This window comes from Hypomesus nipponensis, chromosome 23 (assembly GCF_054491055.1).
Source record: "Hypomesus nipponensis isolate SF chromosome 23, ASM5449105v1, whole genome shotgun sequence".
In the NCBI taxonomy this organism is placed as follows: Eukaryota; Metazoa; Chordata; class Actinopteri; order Osmeriformes; family Osmeridae; genus Hypomesus; species Hypomesus nipponensis.
In genome coordinates, this window is record NC_140383.1 from 16,776,940 (window position 1) to 16,795,963 (window position 19,024).

General features: G+C 38.3%; 1 long non-coding RNA gene across 1 annotated transcript; it reads left to right on the top strand.

The window, feature by feature from the left end:
- The first annotated feature begins 1,836 nt into the window (after positions 1 to 1,836).
- Positions 1,837 to 7,568, top strand: LOC146234400 (uncharacterized). The gene is made up of 2 exons (XR_014741596.1): positions 1,837 to 5,850; positions 6,843 to 7,568. It is a non-coding gene; the product is annotated as an uncharacterized LOC146234400 (long non-coding RNA).
- The last annotated feature ends 11,456 nt before the right edge of the window (positions 7,569 to 19,024 follow it).

Consider the following 19,024-nt stretch of genomic DNA (forward strand, 5'->3'; position numbering starts at 1 on the left):
GTCAACCAACAACAAAGTGTGGAGTAGTTTTGAATAAATGACGCTTTAAAATATTCCACAAAATTAATATTATGCCTATTTTTTGAAGAAAAAAAAGGGCTGTAGTACAACCAGCAGAAGACTATTGATGTGTGATGCAAGTTTAAAGAAACAACTCTGTTTATATATGAAACTATTAAATGTTTTTGGCAAAAAATATTCCCCAAAAATAGGATTATGCCTATTTTTGAAAAGTAAGTGCTGTAGTACAACCATCAGAAGACTATTGATGTGTGAGGAAAGTTTAAAGACACAACTGTGTTTAATTATAAAACTATTAAACGTTTTTGGGCAAAAAATATTCCCCAAAAATAGGATTATGCCTATTTTTGAAAAGTAAGTGCTGTAGTACCACCAACAGAAGACTATTTATCTGTGAGGAAAGTTTAAAGACACAACTGTGTTTAATGATTAAGCTATTAAACGTTTTGGGCAAAAAATATTCCCCAAAAATAGGATTATGCCTATTTTTGAAAAGTAAGTGCTGTAGTACAACCAACATAAGACTATTGATGTGTGAGGAAAGTTCAAAGACACAACTGTATTTAATGAATAAACTATTAAACGTTTTGGGCAAAAAATATTCCCCAAAAATAGGATTATGCCTATTTTTGAAAAGTAAGTGCTGTAGTACAACCAACATAAGACTATTTGTGTGTGAGGAAAGTTTAAAGACACAACTGTGTTTAATTATAAAACTATTAAACGTTTTTGGGCAAAAAATATTCCCCAAAAATAGGATTATGCCTATTTTTGAAAAGTAAGTGCTGTAGTACCACCAACAGAAGACTATTTATCTGTGAGGAAAGTTTAAAGACACAACTGTGTTTAATGATTAAGCTATTAAACGTTTTGGGCAAAAAATATTCCCCAAAAATAGGATTATGCCTATTTTTGAAAAGTAAGTGCTGTAGTACAACCAACATAAGACTATTGATGTGTGAGGAAAGTTTAAAGACACAACTGTATTTAACGATGAAACTATTAAACGTTTTGGGCAAAATATATTCCCCAAAATTATATTTATGCCTATTTTTGAAAAGTAAGTGCTGTAGTACCACCAACAGAAGACTATTTATGTGTGAGGAAAGTTTAAAGACACAACTGTGTTTAATGATTAAGCTATTAAACGTTTTGGGCAAAAAATATTCCCCAAAAATAGGATTATGCCTATTTTTGAAAAGTAAGTGCTGTAGTACAACCAACATAAGACTATTGATGTGTGAGGAAAGTTCAAAGACACAACTGTATTTAATGAATAAACTATTAAACGTTTTGGGCAAAAAATATTCCCCAAAAATAGGATTATGCCTATTTTTGAAAAGTAAGTGCTGTAGTACAACCAACATAAGACTATTTATCTGTGAGGAAAGTTTAAAGACACAACTGTGTTTAATTATAAAACTATTAAACGTTTTTGGGCAAAAAATATTCCCCAAAATTGGATTATGCCTATTTTTGAAAAGTAAGTGCTGTAGTACCACCAACAGAAGACTATTTATCTGTGAGGAAAGTTTAAAGACACAACTGTGTTTAATGATTAAGCTATTAAACGTTTTGGGCAAAAAATATTCCCCAAAAATAGGATTATGCCTATTTTTGAAAAGTAAGTGCTGTAGTACAACCAACATAAGACTATTTGTGTGTGAGGAAAGTTTAAAGACACAACTGTGTTTAATTATAAAACTATTAAACGTTTTTGGGCAAAAAATATTCCCCAAAAATAGGATTATGCCTATTTTTGAAAAGTAAGTGCTGTAGTACAACCAACATAAGACTATTTGTGTGTGAGGAAAGTTTAAAGACACAACTGTGTTTAATTATAAAACTATTAAACGTTTTTGGGCAAAAAATATTCCCCAAAAATAGGATTATGCCTATTTTTGAAAAGTAAGTGCTGTAGTACAACCAACATAAGACTATTGATGTGTGAGGAAAGTTTAAAGACACAACTGTATTTAACGATGAAACTATTAAACATTTTGGGCAAAAAATATTCCCCAAAAATAGGATTATGCCTATTTTTGAAAAGTAAGTGCTGTAGTACCACCAACAGAAGACTATTTATCTGTGAGGAAAGTTTAAACACACAACTGTGTTTAATGATTAAGCTATTAAACGTTTTGGGCAAAAAATATTCCCCAAAAATAGGATTATGCCTATTTTTGAAAAGTAAGTGCTGTAGTACAACCAACATAAGACTATTGATGTGTGAGGAAAGTTTAAAGACACAACTGTATTTAACGATGAAACTATTAAACGTTTTGGGCAAAATATATTCCCCAAAATTATATTTATGCCTATTTTTGAAAAGTAAGTGCTGTAGTACCACCAACAGAAGACTATTTATGTGTGAGGAAAGTTTAAAGACACAACTGTGTTTAATGATTAAGCTATTAAACGTTTTGGGCAAAAAATATTCCCCAAAAATAGGATTATGCCTATTTTTGAAAAGTAAGTGCTGTAGTACAACCAACATAAGACTATTGATGTGTGAGGAAAGTTCAAAGACACAACTGTATTTAATGAATAAACTATTAAACGTTTTGGGCAAAAAATATTCCCCAAAAATAGGATTATGCCTATTTTTGAAAAGTAAGTGCTGTAGTACAACCAACATAAGACTATTTATCTGTGAGGAAAGTTTAAAGACACAACTGTGTTTAATTATAAAACTATTAAACGTTTTTGGGCAAAAAATATTCCCCAAAATTGGATTATGCCTATTTTTGAAAAGTAAGTGCTGTAGTACCACCAACAGAAGACTATTTATCTGTGAGGAAAGTTTAAAGACACAACTGTGTTTAATGATTAAGCTATTAAACGTTTTGGGCAAAAAATATTCCCCAAAAATAGGATTATGCCTATTTTTGAAAAGTAAGTGCTGTAGTACCACCAACAGAAGACTATTTATCTGTGAGGAAAGTTTAAACACACAACTGTGTTTAATGATTAAGCTATTAAACGTTTTGGGCAAAAAATATTCCCCAAAAATAGGATTATGCCTATTTTTGAAAAGTAAGTGCTGTAGTACAACCAACATAAGACTATTTGTGTGTGAGGAAAGTTTAAAGACACAACTGTGTTTAATTATAAAACTATTAAACGTTTTTGGGCAAAAAATATTCCCCAAAAATAGGATTATGCCTATTTTTGAAAAGTAAGTGCTGTAGTACAACCAACATAAGACTATTTGTGTGTGAGGAAAGTTTAAAGACACAACTGTGTTTAATTATAAAACTATTAAACGTTTTTGGGCAAAAAATATTCCCCAAAAATAGGATTATGCCTATTTTTGAAAAGTAAGTGCTGTAGTACAACCAACATAAGACTATTGATGTGTGAGGAAAGTTTAAAGACACAACTGTATTTAACGATGAAACTATTAAACATTTTGGGCAAAAAATATTCCCCAAAAATAGGATTATGCCTATTTTTGAAAAGTAAGTGCTGTAGTACCACCAACAGAAGACTATTTATCTGTGAGGAAAGTTTAAACACACAACTGTGTTTAATGATTAAGCTATTAAACGTTTTGGGCAAAAAATATTCCCCAAAAATAGGATTATGCCTATTTTTGAAAAGTAAGTGCTGTAGTACAACCAACATAAGACTATTGATGTGTGAGGAAAGTTTAAAGACACAACTGTATTTAACGATGAAACTATTAAACGTTTTGGGCAAAATATATTCCCCAAAATTATATTTATGCCTATTTTTGAAAAGTAAGTGCTGTAGTACCACCAACAGAAGACTATTTATGTGTGAGGAAAGTTTAAAGACACAACTGTGTTTAATGATTAAGCTATTAAACGTTTTGGGCAAAAAATATTCCCCAAAAATAGGATTATGCCTATTTTTGAAAAGTAAGTGCTGTAGTACAACCAACATAAGACTATTGATGTGTGAGGAAAGTTCAAAGACACAACTGTATTTAATGAATAAACTATTAAACGTTTTGGGCAAAAAATATTCCCCAAAAATAGGATTATGCCTATTTTTGAAAAGTAAGTGCTGTAGTACAACCAACATAAGACTATTTATCTGTGAGGAAAGTTTAAAGACACAACTGTGTTTAATTATAAAACTATTAAACGTTTTTGGGCAAAAAATATTCCCCAAAATTGGATTATGCCTATTTTTGAAAAGTAAGTGCTGTAGTACCACCAACAGAAGACTATTTATCTGTGAGGAAAGTTTAAAGACACAACTGTGTTTAATGATTAAGCTATTAAACGTTTTGGGCAAAAAATATTCCCCAAAAATAGGATTATGCCTATTTTTGAAAAGTAAGTGCTGTAGTACCACCAACAGAAGACTATTTATCTGTGAGGAAAGTTTAAACACACAACTGTGTTTAATGATTAAGCTATTAAACGTTTTGGGCAAAAAATATTCCCCAAAAATAGGATTATGCCTATTTTTGAAAAGTAAGTGCTGTAGTACAACCAACATAAGACTATTGATGTGTGAGGAAAGTTTAAAGACACAACTGTATTTAACGATGAAACTATTAAACGTTTTGGGCAAAATATATTCCCCAAAATTATATTTATGCCTATTTTTGAAAAGTAAGTGCTGTAGTACCACCAACAGAAGACTATTTATGTGTGAGGAAAGTTTAAAGACACAACTGTGTTTAATGATTAAGCTATTAACATTTTGGGCAAAAAAATATTCCCATAAATGAGGATTATGCTTTTTTTTTTTAAGTAAGTGCTGTAGTACAACCAGCAGGAGACAAATTATAATTGAGGTAAGTTTGGAAAAACTACCTTATTTAAACATTAAATTAATAAATATTTTTGTTGTATCTGTTTTCGCTGTTGTAGTTTGTAGACGGTCCCTAAGCGCTCGTCTTACTGCCGGCTGCTCGTAGAGACCAATGTTATTTCTTCAGGTTGCAGGACGGCTCGTTTTGATGGAAATGACTTTGTAGCTTGTTGTTTACCTTACTACAGTACGAAATATGTGTTATTTGTGATTTAATAACATTTTGATATGGAGTTATTGATCCCGGAAGTTTGAATGTGTGAATGTCATGCCAACTTTACCGAACTGGACTTTCGGGGACGTTCCTATTTGGTCCCCTGTAGGTTATACCGTGACGTTATCCTCCTTAGGACGTTATTAAAGTTCCTAAAAGGTCACAATTTAGACATCTACTTTTAAACTTTCCGGGGACGTTCCAGGAACGTCCCAGGAACGTCCCTGGTTGGTTATGATATGACATTATGTTTAAAACTTTTTGGGGGTTCCAGAACGTCATTCGTTGGTCATAACGTAACCATCTAAATTCCGAACTGATATTTTCGTTTGTGTGTCATTATGTGATGTGAATTGCTCGAGCTATAGCCCACTGTAACTCTACAGTACAGTATTAATTCAATTGTTTATGTATGGTACCAATAACTTGCATTTGAGTGAAGTAATACATTATAGTCATAAATCATTTGGGGACGTACTGAAACAAAACATCTAAGCTGGATCCAACCTATCCAAGCACCAGCTGTGTCTCTAGAAATGTTCCATACTAGCCTATTAAGGCACATCTCTCGCGGACGTCACCGCTCGTTACATGAGCCCTGTTGTTGAGTGAAGAAGTCGTTGAGAGACAGCAGATCCCGCATCCTTTATTTATAGCTATAATACCGTTTGATAATCAATTTGTGTAAATATATCTTCCATTTAAGTATTAGTGTTGATAGTTTAGTTCTTTGTTTTTGTGTTTTTAATAGTGTTTTTTGTGTAGTTGGCTAGTAATTTAGCGCACTCCTGTGAAGGTGGGCCACCCGAAGGACAGAATTTGAGGTACTGTAAATATGTTTTAATACAAACTTTAGCTCTACTGTCTATGTATTTGTATGTTTATCCAACATGAAATAGCCATATCGAAGATGAATGTATATTAATTTCTAGCCAATTTGAGTTGGCTCTAGTTTTCTAAGTCGGCTAAATTGAGACGTCGTAGTATCATCTTAATTTGTACAGTAGTTAGACTAACAATGTTCTCGATAACACTAGCTAGCTTGAAATCGGATGCCTACACACTAGTGGTGTCGTCTCTAAGGATACAGAAAATATAAAACAGCTGAAGTTACTTTTGGACAGGTGAAGGCTACAGCTCTAGCTAGTCAAGTAGCGTTAGCTCTACTGTAGAGTAGCAAGCTACTTTTGGACAGTTAGACTAGAGCTACAATAAACCAATACGTTTTTCAAGAAAAGTAGCTATCATAATTACTGTTGGCTGTCATTGCCATATATATTTATATATCTATGGTCATTGCCACTTAACGTCATTGTTGTCCTGGTTACGGACTCGGACGCGCATGATCTCTAGTTAATGTTGCTACGTCGGACAAGCTCTAAATCGGATGCCTACACACTAGTGGTGTCGTGTCTTTAAAGATACAGAAAATACAAAACAGCCGAAGCTACTTTGGGACAGGTGAAGGCTACAGCTCTAGCAAGTCAAGTAGCGTTACCTCTATTGTAGAGTAGCAAGCTACTTTTGGACAGTAATCTCTAGGCTAGAGCTACAATAAACCAAGACGTTTTGCAAGAAAAAGCAGCATAATGATATGCTACGTTGCTACGTCGGACAAATGTTCACGATGAGTATGAAGGAAAGGTGATTAGCACTAGATGGTTGTAAATATCTGGATACTGAAGTTCAGGGAAGCTTTCCGTTTCACTGGTTACGGTCCTAAAAATAACTCCAGGAGCATATAGATAAAATACACTTCCACTTAATGTTCTTTGCATTTGAACAGCTGTCTAACTGTTGCTAATTCATGTTGCAGGTGTTGATTCCGGACGAACTGGTGGAGGATGAGGAGTAGGGAGAGGATGATGTAGGGCTGTTTTGGCAGCCCCTTTGTCACTGGTCACCCAGACACTCGTCTGGGACAGTTGTTGATTTGCATGAATGCTAAAATGACAATCACACCTCGATGACACACCTCTGGAGAGGTGGTCTCAACAGTTGAAGAGGAAGGTGGACAGAGGAAGACTCTGAAATTATCATTAAAAGTTGTGTTCTTGAAAATAAGGTTCTAAACAGCTTTAAATGTCATGTTTGATATGCTTTTGTTTCTTATTTTGTGTGTTACATTCTAATAATAATTTTAACACTGTAACATGTACATGTACAGGGTTTACAGAGTTTGTGCCTGCAGCAGACCAACATATGTTTAACATATTCCCTTGTCTTGCAAGGGCACCACTTGGTCTACTGCAGTCTTGATTAATGATCCAATTTGAATTTGTATGCGTTCGACAACTTTTCTGTCACATGACCGGTGTCCCCATTTTAGTCAGGTTTGGGTGTATATAGGAAGAAGTTTTTACCAATAGCTTGGAGTTCTGTTTACGATACAGCTCCGGTGCGTTAGGCGCCTAGTCCTCATTGTGAATACCTTTGTTAACCATTGCTCTGAAGGTATGTTTTGTACTTGATGATATTTCATTATCATTGTATTGATTATCTTGCTATTTAGATAATAAACTATTAATGTGTGCATTTTAAAGTTACTTGTTCTCCTTGAAACATATCTATCAAGCTACGGCGGTGAAAACTTTGATCTAGTCTGGTTGATGCGGCTAACTGATTATAAACATAGACTTTTGGAGTAGGTTTTACCTTAAGGCCTCTGAGTCACTTACAGTGGATCTCCACGCTCCGAAGGAATTTACCGGAGCCTCTGAGTGATCGATTACATATCCTACTAGGTCTACTATGGTTAAAATCCATATTATAGTAGAGATAAACGACTGTTTAGTGAACACGCATACTTTAGGGTCGGTGCTCTGATCAAGCAGACGATTTTTACCTACGTCAGAGTTTCATGTCATTAACTGTTTAGCGCTCAAGGTTACAGGTAACGCACTTGTGCACATTGTCAAAAATTGGAGTCAGATATTAACGAGTCAATTATCTCCCTGAGAATCTAACCAAAGGTGACTTGTGGTTCCCAAGCCAGGGACAAACACCAAGCGCGTCTCTGGCCTTTCGATTCACAGCCTACAATTTGGTGTACCCTTGCGACGTGATCCTGTGAGCTGGCTCCGGAATCAACGGAACTGGGAATGAATTGGATTATTGTATTTTCTATGTTGTCTCTCCTGGGGTAAGCATATTTCTACAATTGCTATCAGCAAAGGATTGAGGGATACTCAGGATACATATAGAAATTTCTGTTTAGTATTGTTGTTTTCCATTTTATTCCATCTCAAGGACAAAGAACATGGTTTTTCAGGGACATGACAGTATGAGTGTAGGACAGGGACAAGACACCTTCCTAAACTTATGGTCACTCAGTGTGCACAAAACGCTAGTCCGTTTAACCGAAAAAGGTCATCACATTTATTCTGCGGATAATGATACACTCATGAAGTGGTTTGCGGAAACGGGCTGTAAACTTGACAAAAAACCCACGTTCGAAAAACTAAAGATAAAGTCTGCCCTGGGATACTTAATGCGTCGTAATATGTGCCAAACTGTCGATAGGATTCAAACTACTTTGACAAATATTCTACAGCTAGAAACAGCACGCTCTGTCGAAATGCAAAAACTACGACTAAAAGTTGAAGGATTTGATTATGACAAGCAAACGTGGGCTAGGCAAAGTATTGCATTCCACAAAGAGATAACCGAGCTGCAGAATCAGCTCCAAAACGACAAGGGCTATAAAACTAAGCTGGAAGAATGTTGCAACAATGTAGGTTTTCCGGTAGCCTCGCTGAAACAATCTATTTTGGATTCTATACGCCGTGAACAGGACAGTTCCGACGATGATATAGCTTCAGCAATCACCGCAGTCAGAAGGGCCAGGGGCAGACATGTCGAGGAACGGGAAGTCAATGAACAGCCTAGTCTTGCCTCCAATGTTCGCGATCGTAGCCCAATGCGTAGGCCTACTAAATCAGTCAAGAAACAGACAACCAGCCATGCCTCTAATGTTCGCGATCGTAGCCCAATGCGTACTAGATCACTCGAGAAACAGACAACCTTTGATAATTCGGCTCAGGTATCTGTGATCAAAACCATAGTTGGGCCAAATGATACACGAACAACAGTCAGTCGTACACTAACTTGTGATGAATGTAATGCACACAAAAACGTTATAGGCGATCTACCTCATAAGGAACCTTTTGAACCGTATTGGCACGCTCTGCTAGCACAGACTAACACGTTCAACCTTGAATTGCGCGATGTATGGCAAATTGTTATGGTCACAATCCCAAGAGAGCTAAAATGCAAACTTTCGCCAGAATTAACTGATGGTACGATCATGAATAAAAGAGCATTCGAGGAGGACAGCAACGTTTTAGAACGGTTAAAACAGGCTCTTATTGAAGTTAGAGGGCCAACACACACCGCATGGGGCATGATACTTAACCTAAAACAGGAAAGCGAAGAACCGTTTGAAACATTTGCTAGGCGTTTATGGACCGTGTTTAATGAATATTCTGGAATCAATAACCCAGACCACGACAATGCAGTGTTACTTCAGCTTCTAAAAGAAAATGCAGGACCTCACGTCCAAAAGGCAATCGCAGTCGGGTCAGGCCCACCTCAAAATACATTTGACGCCATTGTTAGATGGGTAACAGACATGGAACGGTGCCAGATTAACATGCAGGGACGGGTTGCAGCCATTAACTGGGTAACTGAAGGGCAACAAACAGTGAGGACTTACAAGCCTACTCGGTCTGAAGTTAACCTTCCTTCATGCAATTATTGTAAAAGACCAGGACATAAAACTGAAGATTGTTTTAAACTGCAAAACAAACCTAACTATAGACGAGAACTAAATTACACGCCTAGTAAGCCGTCTGCGCCAAAAGAGAATAGAGTTGAGTCAGATGAAATGCTCTATATTAGGAAAACCATATCGCAACTAACCAAAAGGATGCATGAGATCAGCAACGACAAAATGCATTTAAGTCCGCAATAGGGGTGCGTGGCCTCTATTTCAATAGGGAGCGTGATTAACAGTGGGAACCGTATCAAAGTTAGAGCCAACCTCGGAGGCCGGTTATGTGATATGCTCGTAGATACTGGTACCGCTTGTTCCCGCACAGACATTCCTATACCCCTAACTAGCGAGACAATGGAAATAGTTGGTATAGGCGATACAAAAATGACTGCAACTCGCACAAAAAACGCATGTTTGGACTTAGGTTCAGTTGTGATCAACGAACCATTTTGGTATTTACCTAACAATAGCGAGGGAACAGTTATGGGTATGGACATGAAACATGGTGTGGACCAGAAACATGGTTTTGTTATAGATTGCCCAGAGAGGCAAATTGAAATCATGACAGACAAAACCACAAGGAGAGGCTCCTCCTCAAACAAAGCCAGTGTTGTGTCACTTTCCATTCCAGACCCTGTTCAAATGCTAATGCTTAGGCACGAAAACCTATGGGCCAAAGACAAAAACGACCACATCGTTGATCAACTTGGTAAACTAACAGCTTTGAAAAGCCAACTCTGGCATCAAAACATACCTTTGCCCACACATGTCAGTGCGATCAAGACCGCCCCTGTGGATCTGAAAGAGTATCAGAAAGAACTCTGGACATCAGACAGGGAGTTGACACCACATTTACAGCACAATGCTCTCGTTACAGTGGTTGAAGGCCTTGTACTGCGAGTTGGGAAGTATGTATTTGACCCAGGTTCCGAGACACTCTTCACTGAAGGTGACATGATAATGATCCTTGTTAGACCCAAACAGGTGGTTCAACTCCACCAACATGAAAAATATTCATTATGCTGAGTAATTGTCCACTGTAATGATGTATGACAATAATGAATGTGAAGGTTGTATTGGTTTTTATGTGACTTTTTAATTTATACACCCCAACCAAGTTTTTCCAAATTCCACTACCATTCGCTCCCTGGGCGTCATTGTTAAAGACCAAATTATTAAGTGGGACCATATTACCGGCTATATGACTGTTAAGGGTAATGTCTTTTTTTTAATTATTATTATTTTTTTTTTATACCACTCCTTCTTGCTGTCATGAGACTTCAAGTTATGTTACATTTACATTTATTTATTTAGCAGACGCTTTTATCCAAAGCGACTTCCAAGAGAGAGCTTTACAAAAGAGCATAGGTCACTGATCATAACAACGAGATAGTCCCAAACATTGCAAGCAGCCAAAACATGAAGCATACATTGTGAAAAAGCTAAACAAGTGCCAAAAGGGAAGACCCATAAGAGCATGTAGTTATACAAGTTACAAATTAAAACAACATGAACCACAAAAGTGCAGGACTGTACCTGTAAAAGAACAATCAACGGTAAAATATTACACAGCAAGTACAAGACTTAACTTCGTTATATCTAACCTACAATAGCAACAAGTCACTCAATAAGAGTCATAGTGATCCTGGAGGAAACTAACAAGTCCAGCCAAGCATTCTTAAGTGCCGTTGTACTCCCGGAACAAGTGTGTCTTGAGCCTTTTCTTGAAGGTGGGGAGACAGTCAGTGTCCCTGATGGAGGTGGGGAGCTGGTTCCACCATTGGGGCGCCAGGCAGGAGAAGAGCTTGTGTTGGGACCGGACAGTCTTGAGCGGTGGGACCACCAGGCGGTTGTCTGAAGAAGACCGTAGGTGACGGGTGGGGGTGTAAGGTTGCAGGAGAGACTTGATGTAGATGGGTGCAGTCCCGTTCACTGCTCGGAAGGTCAGTACCAGGGTCTTGAATCTGATACGGGCGTTTATACTGTAAATCGTGTTTTTTCTTCTACAAGCATACACATAATAAGTTACAATACACAATACTTAGCAGCAGCCTGTTATACTTATACTTAAAAAATCAAGAAGTTAAATTACCTTGTTGAGTTTAAGTGAACACATTCAGTTTAGTTTTGCACTATAGGCTTATATGCATTTTATACTTTGTATACAAAAATATCGATTAAATGCATAAATGTGACTATAAATTAAGGTTGAGAAACTGATTCTGCATTTGGTAATGCGAAAGTTATCAAGATGTCGCAAGGAAACGTCCCCATGACGTCGGAGACAAACATCCCCTGAACGTCCCCTAAATGTTATGAGGACGTTACATGGACGTCCAGGGGACCCTACAAAAGAACGTCATGGGGACGTTCCCTTGCGACGTCCTGATAACATTCGGGGACGTTCAGGGGACGTCCTGGGGACGTCATTTTGTTAGCTGGGTTAACATCCGATGGAACACTAACATCAGTTTACAATATCTTCGGGATTTGTAGGCATCCATTACAATAAATGTTTACACATTGATATTTTATGCCAACAATCAACAAAATATACATATTTACCTTTTAACACAGAACCCAGGCAAATGCGTGTTCAATGACCTTCAACATAGCGTTGCGCCAGAGACTGTCTAATATAGAGAAAACTGCCACTCTCAGGAAACTTCCGGGTTCTGAACTGGTTGAAATTCCATGTGAGGGCGCTAACGAGCTAGTGCAGAATGAATGGAGGTCTATGGAGCGGTACCCCTCAAAATCCACTTTTCTCAGGACATAATTTTTTGTCCAGTAATTTGAATTCTGAATTCGAAAGGGGAGGCCAAAAAAATATACAATGCCGGGTTTTAGATTTTTGGAAAGTCGCCTTTCTGTTCTAAAAAGCTTTAGAAAATGTCATTGACGTCATACACATCGTACGACCAGAGCTACTGCTTAACGGCAAGCTCTGGTCACTTACTTTTTTCTTTCAGGGCATCGACAACGCAGCTGACAGGTTAGGCTCTCCCTGTCAATACACATGCTTGAAAGAGTTTTGGCTTGCTAACGTTGTTGCTAATATTGCTAACGCTCCGACATTCTGATTCCACTTCGGATGCCATCAAGCGGGAGCTCTGGTCATATCAGTCCTTTACTAACCAATCAGCATTCAGTAGCAGAATGCTAGCGTGTTATGGGCAACAACGACTCACCACGTAAGAAATCAAAAGGACATAAGTACTCGTTCATTCAATTTTCGACCTATAATCCATGTTGAACATGCACAAACTACAATCAAATCGGAGATTTTTCAACAACAATCAGGCGATTTTTAGCCCTTTAGCTCCATAGACTCCCATTCAACATGCACTCGCTCGCGATCACCCCCAGTGGAACTGTGGTGGAACTGCAGCCAAATTCGGTACAATGGGGTTTAATAGGGAGTGGCAAGGCTCTCCTTAAACAGGCTCTGGTCGCGCTTTTCTCCAGTTATTTCCCAGAGTTCCTTGCCCCACAGGTGGTAACGAAATTCTGACAGTGCCATCTGGTGGTGTTACAAGTACATACATTATCCCACCTGGCTATATTCTCCCCTGCTAAAAAAGGCAAAGTCCCCGTTGACTCAATTCACACACTTAGCTTCCTATACCGCTTCCCTAAAGAACACGGCACCCATACTGGACAACAGCTGAGACAATGCATCCAGGCTCAAGGTAATAGCATTACAGGCTGACATAGGAATACGAAGTGGGTTTGAATGCACCCCAGCATTTGCTCTCTGGCTCCGGCGAGGTGCTGGAGTAGGCGCAGTGACCTTAACCTCCACTGCAGACCTACTGCGAGTACCAGAGGCAGTCATCTCTGGTTCAGCCACATGTTCTGTGACAGACGGTACAACTGGCTCACCAATGTCTACAGGCTCGGAGACCTCTTTGTTTTGATCAGGACTGACACATTTGTCTTGCTCCTGTCTCCGATCTAGACTTGGATATGTGGTTTCTTCCAGTATTACATATTCTGGGTCTGAATATGGTTGGTCTTCTTCAACCTCATCAGCAGAGGTCACCAAAGTAGTTGGGACAATACCTTTCTGTTTCCTGGGTGCAGGAATTGGACCTACACATAGCCTTAGGTTGGCTCTGTGAACCCTTTTTACTGGATCACCCTCCACTGGCTCTACTGTATGTGTGCTGCCCTGAAGCTCAAGAACCCTGTAAATGGTAGGACTCCAGGCATCCTGAATTTTATTCCTACCCTGGGGCCAGTGACGTAGGTAAACTAGCTGACCTACCTCCACAGGAGGACAATACACTCTGTTCTTCTCAAGTTCAAGTCTTTCCACAGCTTTTTGTTCAGCATACTGTCTGGCTCTGCTGTGTGCCTCATTTAAACGCTTCTGATGGACAACTAGCCAGTCATGCTTCCTATCTAGCACTTGTTCCTGACCCAGTAAAGCATCTACTGGTAGATGAGGGTGTACTCCAAACATTAAATAGTATGGTGAATGACCTGTCGTGGCATGGGGTGTCACATTGTATGCATAGACCAGTTCTGGCAAAAACTCAGGCCACTTGCGTTTCTTTTCTGGCGACAACGTGCGCAAAAGGTCGTGGAGCGTCCTGTTGAACCGCTCACACTGTGCATAACCCTGGGGGTGATGGGGAGTAGTGCGTGTTTTCTTAACCCCATATAACTTGCACAGCTCCTGAATGACATCGCTCTCAAAGTTTCTGCCCTGATCCGAATGCAATCTCTCAGGCACGCCATACTTCATAAACCAGTCACGGAGAAGGACCTTAGCAGTGGTATCAGCTTTCTGGTCACGTGTCGGAAATGCCTGTGTGAATTTGGTGAATATATCTGTAACCACTAGTACATTCTTTCTGCCATCGGAGGCGGGCTCCAACACACTAAAATCTACTGCATCAACTTCAAGTGGTCGTGTTACTAGAAAGGGTTTCATAGGGGCACGTATTTTGGGCTGTGGCAGCTTGGTGAGTACACATCTCTGGCACTGCTTAACCCTCGTGCTGCCTTCGGGTCACATGACCAAAAGGTTCATAACGAACCATCGTTGTGTTTACCCAATTTTACCCAATACAAAAGCAAATAAAAATAATTTTCTTTTCACTTTCGCAATGTGGGGGGTCTGAGACAGCCCAACGGTTAAAAGAAAATGCTTCATTTTGTTTTTGTATGCAGTAAAGTTGTTGCAAACGACGGTGGGTCACAATGACTGATGGGTCAGAATGACCCGAAGAAAACACAAGGGTTAACCCACTCCTCCACATCTGCATGCATCCCCACCCAGAAACACCTCTGCCTCAATAGGTTCTGTGTGCGCTCTATTCCTTGATGTCCCATGTTATTATGCACACTCTCGAGCACAACCTCTTTTAAACATGCTGGCAAAATGAGCTGCTTACACTCGCCCACGTGTTCATCCTCAATGATGCGATATAACAATCCATCAACCTCCCTGACTCTGGGCCACTGTCTGAGTAGAGAGGTAACAGGTTTTGCCAAACCTTTCCTCTGCTGATAGGTGGGTTTTGTCTTTTGATCCCAAAAGTCTCTGAAAGACTTTAGTGTAGGATCAGTGCTCTGTCGCAACACATCTTTGGAGTAACCAGGCAGAGTTGGGGTATTCCCCTGGGTGTCAGCGACCTCCGTATCCTGCCCAACCACTGTGACACGAGCTTGCCTAACTTGACAACACTTAACACCTGCACAGACTAAGTCTGGATCTAATGCTGTGCCCTTTCTGACTACATTGCAGATGGATATTGTGGTAGAAAATTCTAGCTGGTTTGTGTAGATATGAATAGTCGAAGATGGCGGTTGCAATTTAATTTATTAAGACTATACAATTTCATATGATTAAACAAAGTACTTTGTGATCAGTCATTAACGAAGGAGGTGCCATCTACACAGATCGTTCGTAAGAGTGATAGCGACCATCACACATGTTCAACCTTATATAAACTTTAGATCAATGGCATTCTGTAAGGTCAATCAATCAATGTAGCAAACTCTGTGATTGGCTAACTCAACTTAGTGACAGCTTAAAACAATACATTTCCACCAAGAGTCCCAAAGTTCTTTGTTGTCACAGCTCTCTCCAGAGCAGTAGATAATAAAGCCACAGGGGTTGACCAATCAAATGGTCAACTGTCCTTTGTGTGACCATATTCAAACAAGAACTTAATTAGCATCACCTATGAAACAGGAAGAGTCAGGGCAGCTTGATCCATTTATCTATCTCACCACAGGTGACAAGAACAATACAAACAAACCCACATTGTCCTTAGACCAACTGTCTCTTCCCCCCAGGTGACAAGAACTCTTTCAGGTCACCCAGACTTCCTGTCTCTTTCCAATGAACATAGAAGATTATAGATTTCATACACATACATATATGCATATGACCAAAATTTCTACAACATTCCATACTTTTTTCTTTTTTTTTTTAACGACACCATAACCCAAACAGTATATTAAGAAGAATAAGAATCAAACATCAACATAAGTATGCAATACAACTCAGTTAAAAGCATCCATACCGAATACAAACATACAAAAAGCAAATGTATTCCCATCAATCTAAACATATCATTATATTTAGAACATCAGAAGCAAACACATTATCATCGTCATCTGTAAATCTGATGTCATACTATCATTCACATTAACTTCTTCTTCCATCTTCAGTTGGCTATATGCAATCCTCTTTCAGGCATGTGTAGTCTAGTCAAACCAATTGCAAACGACGATCAAATTTCTCACAGCAACTTTCAACGACACCGCAGTTAGCATACAGCTCGAAAATGTCCTTGGTAATACGCAGAACGCGCATCTTCTCCTTCCGTCTCCAGGCAAGGCGCACGCTTACAATGACTAGCGTGTATCCACGTTGCTCTCCCCTACCGGTCTTTTACCGCCGAATTAGTCGTCAGGAGAATCTAGTATGGCACCAGGACTTTTCAGGTCCTTCACCACAATCCAGTCCCCTGGTATCAAATTATGCAGCGGTCCAGTCACCAGTGAGAAAAAGCCTCCTCCACCTGCCTGTGAATCTCACACAAGGAAACTACAAAGGATTGCACAGTGCACATTCTCCCAGAGGTCAGTTAATAGGTAACTGACTTCTTGTCGTCTGACTTAAGTCTTCAAAATCCCATTTTCTCATTCAACTGAAGTAAATAACACAATGTTGACTCCTATCAACACCAAAATAACTTCCTTAACCAGGTGTGACCCATATAATTACATATCCTCAAAGAAAAATCTCATTGAAGAATAATCTAAATTCACAAAAGCTTGGCCACTGACCCCAAATCTGCCTGAAGTCTCAAATGTTTTCCCATTTAACAGTCTTCAACGATCTTCAAAATTTAACTCCACAAAATCCATCTATCAATACTCTAATAGTTTCTCGAACCTTAACCATAAACCTTAACGTGTTAAATTACTTTTCCCATATTACTTGTTCCACATATGAGTCTGACAAAATGACTATGCAATCATTACAAATCCCCTTCTATATTAAAATTAATGCATACTTGATATCACACAAACTGTAGAGGCATGATCTTTCCATGTGTTAACTGAGCAAAATCTCAAGATAAATGTTTTAAGCAGACCATACAACCTCCATTTTCATTCTCATATCCTTCCTTTTTCCAAAACGCATTTTCTTGTGGTTTAGTCCAAATTCAAATCTCCATTCCACCATTCCTTTCTCCATCTGTCTGCTGCATTCTGTAATTCTTGTAAAATATACTCAAACAAAACAAAATTCTCACTTTGTGTTAAATACAGTCAAACATGTCCACTCAGCAGTATTACATCAACCCCCACAATCTTACCACAGAGGCAAACTACTGACGCTAAAGTCATAAAACCTCATAGTCACTTTCTGTTTGGATCAGTCAGTCATCAGTCAGTCATAAATTACTAAACGTCATCTCTTCCTCTCTAAGAAGCCTGCGCTTCCCTTAAAAAAATGGTGACAAATATTGTATCAAAGTCACACAACAATTTTTCCTCAAAAGACCCCTGTTAACCCAAAATTTGTTAAGTTAGGCTTATCCGGACAGTGACAACACCATCTCAGCACTTCCTGCAAACACATGTCAACTTCAAAAATACATTCAAGTTAATTCATCATTGCTTGCAGGTAATCTACAAAACTGCTCCAGCTAGTTTCAGCACTAGCATTTCTCTGTGACATAATCATCATTGTTACAGTGAATCCCACATTTGCATACAGCAAGTTGTTTCACAGGTGAAACCAAGAAACTTCCTGTTTCCATACCTTTCCCAAATTCATATGTAACACCAATGGAGTATTAACTATCAGTAAATGTGTTAACTCTTTTCCCTTTTATGAATTGACAAGCTTACCCTAAAGCAACCAACTTTTGAACCAATTTGTAGAGAATCAAACTATTTTAGAAAACAACCAAATTAAGAATAACCCGAACTTTTAATCTCTTATTATCTTTTCTAAAGAAAACTTCAGGAACAGTTCAAATTAATACCTTTATATTTTAGATTATCTTCTATTTTCTGTATTTAAATTCACCAAATCAAATCTCTCTTTGTCCAAGAAATTAGGAAAACTATCACCACTACCCTATACCAGAATTTAATCTGCATGATTCCTAAATCAATACATACACCATAATATAGCCATTTAACCAACTTATACCCCATCTATATTCCTATATAGGTTAGATAGGTAGAACTTCATAACTTGCTTTGGCTGCAGTCCAAAACAGGCTAATTAGCACAAACCACCATAACCACAATTTATCAGACATAATGAGTCTTCCCAAATAATTTCAAACCCAAAAGTTATAAAAACCCTCTATGCACCAGTACCATAATAAAACCACTTCATCAAAGCCTAACTGTTTATCCCAAAACATTGTACCAGGCTCTTGATAAAACACCCAAATAAAACTTAAAACCATATTACAATCAAACTCCAAATAAAGTACATTGTAATCATTCTCTTTCTCATTACATAACCAAATTACATCCAATACCTCTATCAAATTCTTTAAAAAACTTAGATTTTACTATTTTGACTTAAAATATTTGCCCATATACTTCTTCAAAGTATATGCAGTCTATTTTTATTTTTAAATCCTTTAAATTCACAATTTAACAAAAGTAACACAAGCCCATGAAACAAAACCTTATTATTTAACTTCTCAAAAGTATTATCAAAGCATGTA